This window comes from Sturnira hondurensis, unplaced genomic scaffold (genome assembly GCF_014824575.4).
Source record: "Sturnira hondurensis isolate 20B ecotype Veracruz unplaced genomic scaffold, ASM1482457v3 Scaffold0006713, whole genome shotgun sequence".
In the NCBI taxonomy this organism is placed as follows: Eukaryota; Metazoa; Chordata; class Mammalia; order Chiroptera; family Phyllostomidae; genus Sturnira; species Sturnira hondurensis.
This window is the reverse complement of record NW_028079344.1, coordinates 1110630-1120176: the sequence shown is the minus strand read 5'-3', so window position 1 is coordinate 1120176 and position 9547 is coordinate 1110630. Positions and strand designations below refer to the sequence as shown.

The following is a 9547-nucleotide window of genomic DNA, read 5'->3' as shown; positions in this document are numbered from 1 at the left end:
TGATGAAAATCGAAGACCCACATCGTAAATTACTCTGTCCAGCAAAGCTATAATTTAGAATTAAAGGGAAGATTAAGTGCTTCTCAGACAAGGTAAAGCTAAAAGAGTTCATCATCAACAAGCCCATATTATATGAAATATTAAAGGGACTTATTTAAGAAAAAGATCAAAACTATAAACAGTAAAATGACAACAAACTTTAACTATCAACAACTCAATCTAAAAAACAAACTAAGCAAACTAGAACAGGAACAGAATCATAGATATGGGGATCATTTGGAGGGTTACCAGTGGGGAGGGGGAAGTCTGAGAATGGGTTAAGAAGTATAATTGGTAGGTACAAAATAGACAGGGAATGATATAGGAAATACAGAAGCCAACAAACTTACGTGCGTGACTCATAGATGTGAACTGGGGGTGGGGGGTGGGGGGTGGTGGAAATGCTGGAGGGAAGTGGGGCAAAGAGGAAATAACTAATAGCATAATCAATAAAATATACTTAAAAATAAATGTACTTTTTTCTCCCTTACAAGTCATAAGTGATCTGTGAACAGACACTTTTTAATTATGCAAATATCCTCCTCCCCATAACAAGTTCCCCCTAGACTTAGCTTCCATTGAGGGTCGCGATCTGAACCAATCTTTGCCATGATACTTGGAAAGTGATAGTTTTCCAAACCCAGCACTCCCTCCACAATTACCCATCAGCTTTTAGCATTCTACTGTAAACAATTTACATAATGTTATTAAACAAATTTACCCCAGTAAGTTTAATAATAAAAAAATTAAAAAGCTCTTATCCTTTATATGAATTCAAAAAATGTGTAACTCATTACCATATATACTGTAAAAAAATAGGAACTTGAAAACTATCTTTTTTTTAAAATCTGGGATAGACTTTATCGGACCTGTTGCTGCTCAAGCCATGGTCTGGGAGCACCAAAGCTTGGGGTCCAAGACCCAGGCACTGAGTTTGAAGAGGCTCAGAGTTCAAGGCTGTTTGGAGCGAGGCCACATAAAGCTGGCGAGAGAGCCCAAGAAGCAGTTTTGCTGCTGGATTTGGAGTGCCAGGCCAGGTGCTGCTGCTTCTCCTGCTCTAGCAGGCTTTGCCACTATTTGAAAGCCTCCAGAGAGTCATCCTCCAGGGTGTAGAGCTCCAACATGGTCCATACATTCTCCACATCGTTCAGTGTGATTGTGGTCTTGAGGAAAGCAGATGAGGATGAATGAGACTGAGTCATCAGAGTTGCTGTCCCAGGGTCTCAGGGTGACACCATTGTGGTGCTGTAGAGAGAAAGCTTCTTTCTTGTAGTCCACAACCACAACACAGGATGTGGCCCAATGCAGACAGGAAATGTTCTTAACATGGTGCCCATCCACCTATCGCAGGCCATCCATGAAAGGGTGTTAGGAGATGAAGCCATGGGGGTCTACGCTATTGACAGGTGGAAACACAATCATGCCAGTCTCTGACATGATGATTTCATACAAAGTGACCAGCTGCTGGAATAAGGTCTCAATGCTTGCACACTTCTTAAACCTCCAGTCATTGGACAGCGACTACTTTGGATACAAGGGGACACCAGTAAGCTCCAAGACCAGTGTGTAGGGTAGCTGGTAGTATGGTTCCCACAGAAATCTGGGGGAAGGCAGGGTCGGTGCGCTTAATGATCATCCATCTATAATCTTGAAAATATTTGTGTGTCTGGTGCAACAGCTGCACCAGAATTGGACCCAGAATTCATCGAGAATCTCGGCACCAGTTTCATCTGCAGAGTTGTTTCCAAAGATAGAGATAACACATTCCCACTGGCCCCAAGCAGCCCAGCAAGCCAGAGAATGAGTTGTTTGGTATAGCTGGGACCCTTCATGCCCCTCTGCTCCTGTGATCCCTGGGCCTGAGCCTTACTTCTGGGCTGCCCCCCAATCTCCTTGGACTGGTCAGAGTTGGGGGGTACTGAATCATCAGCGTCATGCACAACCCCAGAAGCCAGCTCTGCAAGCACAGGGCCAATGACAGTGAGGCTGCCACCTTGCACTGACTCCAGGAAAATATTACTATTCTTGATTCTAGTTTCCCTATAACCAACTATTGCAAATTTTAGTATTCATTTCAACAAACCATCACTCTTTTCACTTCAAGGTTATGTGGCTTTCCACTTTATCAGGAAATTGGGGACATCAGCTGTAAATGACTCAATGTTCCTTCTCTTACCTTGGACATAAAAATGTATTCTTGTCCACTTTTGTCAAGTCACAAAAAATGAAGTAGCTTTTCTCATGTCCCTTCCTTCCTCCTTTTCTTCCTCCTCCCTTTCTCCCCCCTTTACTTCTCACCACCTCCCCCAATCTATCTTTTATCAGCTCCTGTGAATCAACCACTTCTTATAAGGTGACCTGTCACATTGAATTAGGGCAGCTTTAGTGAACTCTTCTAACCTTAATTACCTCTTTAAAAGCCTATCTCCAAACATTGTCACATTCTGAGGTATAGGGGTTAAGATCTTGACATGTGAATTTTAGAGGTACGTAGTTCCATTCCATTTAGCACTCACGGGAGCCTTTAACTGACCTTGCTGGCAGTATGTCCAACCTTGAAGTCCACCAGTGCCCCCAGTGTCGTTTAACTAATGTACAAACAGATGAGGAACAATCTGTGTATTTCAAATACTCATCACCTTCTATTCCTATCCGATCTTTAGCCACACCACTTATGTAAAAATTGTAGCTTTGAAGGATCAAGAAGGTGCTGTTAGAAGTGAGGTCATTTGTACAGATTTTGAATATTGTGCACCAAAATCATTTCCACCTGTCTACTTTACTATTTTCAAATTTGATGTGTTTATTTATTTATTTAGTTTTATTTATATTTTATTATTTATTTTTAAATTGAATTTATTGGGGTGATATTGGTAAATGAAATTATGTTGGTTTCAGGGATAAAATATAATACACTATCTGTATATTGTATTATATGTTCACCACCCCAAGTCAAGTTTTCTTCCATCAGCATTTATCCCCCACTTTACCCTCTCCTACCTCCCCCTGCTACCAGACAGGCACCAGCCAGGAGTGAGTCTGCTTCAGGCAGCCTGTAGTGTGCGGGTTCTTGACTTCATGTAGGGAAGATTTCATAACACGAGTCCAGGTGATTTTAAGAATACGTTTATTAAGGCTGGGTATAGTGAAACAAAGGAAGGACTGAAAGGAAAGACTTAGGGTAGAAAAAGTAATAGGAGAGAGCCTGGGCAGGTCTCAGGGTCTCGAAGGATGGACAGCACAAGCGGCAAATGAAGAGTCGAACACCTGATTGGATGCTGGAGAATAGCCAGCCTCTGTGGGTCTGACTGAACTCTCAGAGTTTGATTACGCTTTATTTTGATAGCGATTGTTACATGGCATCAAAGGAACAGGTGCATGGCATGATCAGTTAAGCAGGAAAAATCAGCACAGAAGTAACTTGGAAAAGTACAGGAAGTCCTATAAATTCAATTATGCTAAACAAAGGTTATTCTGACCAGGAGAGCCATTAATCAGACAATTAGAAATAGTTGTATGTACAGAGCTTCAAATGTTTATTGATGAATAGATGTTTATTAAAGTTCTTAGAATTTGGCATAGGTCAAAGGATATGCTAGACTAAACCGTGGTTATAGAAAATTTATTAAAAGGCCTCTGTGGTGTCTAACCTAACTATCTATCTTCCTGACTAGAATCTTTCTTTATGTACTTTGGACTCTAACTCCTTAGTAATTGTTCCTATGTGCTTAGTTTGTAATAGTTAACCAGTTTCCCCTGCTTCTTTACCTGTCTAACCCCATTAATATACATTCCTGTCCAAGGTATAGGAGGGGCTGTTACTCTATCAACTTTTAGACGTTCAGGGGCTACCCCATCAGGGGGTACTTTTGTTCTATGGCCAAGCAATCATTTTGTACAACCTCATTGGAATTTTGCAGATCATTGGGCCTGAAATACAGGTGTCTAAAAATCCCACCACCTATTAATGTCAAAGACAGACATATAAGAAGAGATAGACAGGAAATCCAGCCACAGTTGCCTCTGCTGTGCAAATGCATCTCATCTGTCCTGTGTCAAGGGTCAGCTGTTGGTTGGCTCCCGACACCTACCAAAGTCAGGAAAAGAGTGAGCCAAAGTGGTATTCTGTTGTGAGATCTCATGGGAAGAGAAAAAGGGTGCCCTGGAGGTAACATCAGGGAGTAAGCCTGGGTTGAGCTGCCACTGCCCATGGCTCTCCTGGCTGCCAGTCTCCCTGGGATCCTTAGAATAAAAAGGTCATGCCTGAGAAGGGATACGGGCATGCTCTAGGGTGAGCCAACACTGTGTCTTTGTTCTGATGGCTTCTTTTCTTTCTGTGGGTGAGAATACTAGGGGAGTCTTTTAGCAGAATATTCACTAGTTTTCTAGATGCATTTTTAATATGTTGATGTGCATAGGAGGTCTGGGAATATTTTTTGTCTGCTCTACTGTTTTACTTTCATCTTGGGTCTGTCTAGCTTTTAATGTTTTTTTTTTTTTCTTTTCGNGGGGGCGGTGTATTTGTTTTCCTGACTTCATTTATTCCTAGCACAAACGACATTAATTTGGTCTTTATTTTCCAGGCCAGGGAGATTTAGGCTATGTATTCATTGGTTAGGGAGGAGAGGTACAAGCCATTCACTCTCAAATGTCCTTGGTTAGGGGAGGTAAATTCTTTTGATTCACCAGCTGGCTGAAAGTTGCTCAAACTGTTTGATCTTGTTTGATTTTAATGTCTCAGTTTCCCCATTCCACTAACCCAGGAATTTTCCTAGCTTCTTACTATTCTACCTCACCCCCAGCCTCCTTTCTCCTTTTCTGGTAATTGCCATACTATTGCCTGTCTATGAGATTTTTTTTGTCTGTTTGCTTAATCCCTTTACCTTTTTCAACCTGTGCACCCTACCCCTTCTCCCTGAGAGTCAGTCTGTTCTCTGTATCTATAGCCAAATTCCAAGCAGCCCAAGTGCCCATCAGTAGATGAGTGGATAAAAAAGCTGTGATACATTTATACAGTGGAATACTACTCAGTCATAAAAAAGAAGGAAATCTTATTTCTTGTAACAGCAGGGATGGATCTGGAGAGTATTATACTAAGTGAAATAAATCAATCAGAGAAAGGCAAATACCATATGACTTCACTTATATGTGGAATCTAATAAACAAAATAAACTAACAAACAAAATAGAACCAGAGTCCTAGATATACATTTTCCTTTGAGTTAGGGGTGTGCAACCTTTTGGCATCTCTGGGCCACACTGGAAGAAGAATTGTCTTGGGCCACACATGAAATACATTGTGAAACTTAATCACAAAAAATCTTATAATGTTTCAAGTAAATTTACAATTTTGTATTGGACTGTATTCATAGCCATCCTGAGCCATATGTGGCCTGTGGAACACAGGTCGGATACCTCTGGTACATGTATAATCAGGAGCAACCTCAACTTAGACCGTAAATTATTTTACATTTCTTTTCTCACTCGTGAATTAGCACATGGGTGGTAATTCCATCAATATATGGATGTTCTCCTATCCTGTTCAGTTCAGTGCCCATCTAGGAAGCATTTGCTATGTTTCTACCACTCATAATTCAAAGATGAATAAGATATGATTCCCGTCATCTAGCATGCCTGCGTGTGAAAAAATAAATCAGTTTGGTATGATGAATGAAGATAATAAATGTTTCGGCAACTTTTCTGTTAAATCAGGTGGTTTAAAGAAAAAGCTGACATTTCCACACATAAGCCTTTTATACCTCTTTCTTCTTTTAAACGGCCTTAATTTAAAACCTCCTTCCATGCTATTGGTTTACTTCTTCTCAATAAACCACTAAGAAAAGCACCAGGGGTTTTTACCTTCTTATTTAAAATTCCTAAATGAAATTCACATATGGGCCCTTAGACCTAGGAGCAAGCATGCTACTCACATTTCAATATCAATGCTTTTTGTTAAGTTACACATTTTCTTGATTGTCTCTTTGGTATTTCACCATTGATCTATACCATTTTTCCTTTAAATGGATACATAATTAATTTTTATTAAACATATTTCCTATTTTGGTATCATTGTTTTTTTAAATTATTAATAAACAGCTATATTTCTCCATTCTTCTTGTTTATCTCTTTGCTTTCATCATTTCTACTTTGTCTGGTCAGAATTAACTCCCTTGCACATTGGTTTCCATCCAGCTCCAGCTGAAATACTTTTTCTTCTTTCCATAAATCCTCTGCATTAAAAACGTCTGACTATAAATATTGCTTTTATTTTGCATTGCTATTGGTATTACTTCATTCTTTATTTAATTATCTTAATATTTTTTGACATCTTTAAGGGAAGTGGAGCTTTCTTTATTTCTTATGCAGTGTTTAATCTTACAAGAATTTCCTCAGGTTTACTATGTTGATGTCAAATTTTCTTTTTTTCTGAAAAAGTAATTCCACTTTTGAACACTTTTATTACATTTTATTTTATAGCTCTGTTATTTCATGTAAATAAGCCATCTGATCAACTGGTTCACTTTTTCCTTTTTACTGGATTTGTAGGCTAAAGTTTAAGAATACTTTGGAGTCTCTACTCAAGTGTTTATTTTATTAAACTCGGCACTACTAATGTTTATTCTCTCTATTCACTATGTTATGTTACATAGTCTGAGCATTTTTACCCCTTCAATGCCCAAATTTTGGTGTGATAAACATACATGCATGTTTAGGGGATGTTTTTTCTGTTGACTTGTGTGAAAGTTTAAATTAGTGCACTCATTAACATTTTTATATTATTTGAAAATACATTTATTCTTTGTTTTCAAAGATATGCTTGAATGTTTGCACTATTTACAATATAGATTTCTTCTTTTTTGTGTTTCATAACATATTTATATGTTTTCATGGCATGCTCTAACTTCCTTTTCTTTTTTTCCACTAGTGTTCTTTTTCAGATTCCTTCTATTTGGTCCCTATGGTAGAGCAGAACTTCCTCTGGTATTAGAGATTCTGTTTTCTTATAGATTCTCTGAATTCCTTCTCTACTGTATTTTCTTTTTTTCTTCTGCTACAAACTTCAGGTATAATTAACTCTTCTAAAATTCTTTTTTTCTATATGCATTTCTTGTATAAGAACTATGTTCTCCTCAATAAATTTTGGATGGATTGGACTGAACCATAAGTACTCATATTTTTTCTTCTTCTTCCTTCCTTCTATTTCTTCAATTATTGAATAAGAAACATCTTGTTTTTCTGTTCTACAGATTTTGCCTGCTGTCATTTTCTCATAGAACTCTAGTCATCTATTTGATTACATGCCATATCATAGTAGAAGTAAAAACCTAGAATTTGGTTAAAGGCAGAACTAAACTTGAGACCCTAGCTACAACTATGTTGAGTAGCTGCATGTTCTTGGATAAGTTATACAACCTAAGCCTGATTTTCCTCACCTGGATAATGATTATATGATAATAGCACCAAATGCACAGGTTATTTGAGTGAATTTTGAGTTGATATATGGTAAAATGCTTAATGTAATTCTTTAAAAATAGTAAGCATTAAACATGTATTAATGATATTTCTCTGTATCATCTTCCCTATTATTCTGAAGTTTCAACATATCCTTGCTGTACTCAGTAACACTATGATTAGTATTGTTATATATTTGTGAGTTTAAAAATGATTTTCTTTTTTTTAAGTAAGCTATTTTTTAAAAGATTTCATTTATTTTTACAGAGAGGGGAAGGAGAAAGAAAGGGAGAGAAACATCAGTGTGTGATTGCCTCTTGAGGGCTCCCTCCTGGAGACCTGGCTTGCAACCCAGGCTTGTGCCCTGACTGAGAATCAAACTCGTGACCCTTTGATTTGCAGACCAGTGCTCAATCCATTGAGCCACACCAGCCAGGGCTAGAAATGATAGTTTTCATTATTTGTGCAATATTGTTTCCCTTTCTGCACACTACAATTCTTTCATGTTTAGATCTTAGCCATAAAGGATTTTTTATGAACCATGTCTACAGTATGATTTTTGACTATTTTGTAAACTTCGCTTTTTTTTATCCTAATTAATGGTGATCTACTTTGTGGTGAAGATAATAAATAGTACTTCCAATGTTCTAGTTCTATTTTGCACTTCTGGTAACCTGTCCAAACAGAAAACCTATCTGTTAACTTGACTGGAACTGACAATATGCCATGAGGAATCACATTTGAGGGTACCACGTACCCTATAGCCACTACTTCAATTCGCCTGAAGTCAACACTAACATCTCCTTGTGGTCCTTTTTTGTCTCTAGCAGAGAGTCTAAAACTCATTTAGTAATCTTAGAAACAGCAGAAAACTAAACAAAACTCCTGCTTCCAGTGAGTATGTATTCAACTGGATGGAGAGAAGAAACAATATGATAAATTATATAGTATACTAAAAATATCTGTGTTATGGGCATGAAAAAAAATGAGCAAGGTAAGAGTGATTTGTTGTTCTGGGGCCTGGAGTTTTAAATAAGATTATCATAAAATGACATCTGACCAAGATTGGAAGGAGGTAAGAGAATTAGACATTTTCATATCTGGTGGAAGAATAGCTCAGATGGAAAAAAGAGCTCATGGAAAAGGTGAGAGCATGACTAATGTGTTAAAGGACTATAAAGGAGGCCAATGTGGCTAAAGTGAACTGAATGATAGGAAACAGAAAGAACAGAGGGTGGGGTCAGTTAGCTAATGTGAAACAGATTGTGTAGGGGTTTGTGGCCCCTGTGAGTATTGAGGGCTTTACTCTGAGTGAACTAAGATCATTGAAGGCTTCTGAGGAAAAAATGACATTCTGCTCTGGCCGCTCTACTGGAAATAGAAAATGTAGGTTTACTCTTCCTACAACATATAATTTTAAAAAACCCAAATGCAATCCTTGTATCTATGTCGTTTTTAGTAATCAAGTTCTCTACTGTTTTATATTCTGCTGAAGTCAAGTGAAAACTTATAGGAGGTGTGGTGGGAAGCAGTATAGTAAAAACATGCTAAAGTTTTGTTATTGATAATTAAAGAATATAATACTGAGAATGTTTTTGAAAAGCAAAGAAATTCAGTAAAAATATTTAAAGGATATATACTTTTTATAGAAAAAGAAAACAGGAACAGCTAAATCAGTACAGAACAAATAAAAGATTATATATAACCATAAAAATAAAAATGACAAAATAGAAATAGGCCAAATCATATGCTATTATAATTCCTTGTTATGAACAAATGAACTCATGTTGAAAGTATTAATATGTCACACTTAAAAGGATACATATAAAAGAGATAAAAATATGCCCTGGCTGGTACAACTCAGTGGATTGAACATGGGCTGCAAACTAGAGGGTCGCCACTGGTTCGATTTCCAGTCAGGGCACATGCCAAGGTTGTGGGCCTGGTGCCCAGTGCAGGACATGTGAGAGGCAACCACACATTGATGTTTCTCTCCCTCTCTTCCTCCTTCCCTTCCCCTCTCTCTAAAAATAAATAAATGAAACATTTAATATACA

The 9547-nt window shown here is 37.8% G+C and overlaps 1 pseudogene; it reads right to left on the bottom strand.

Moving 5' to 3' along the window:
• Positions 1-949: 949 nt before the first annotated feature.
• Positions 950-8336, bottom strand: LOC118990004 (mitochondrial import inner membrane translocase subunit TIM50-like; annotated as a pseudogene).
• Between the last annotated feature and the right edge of the window lie 1211 nt (positions 8337-9547).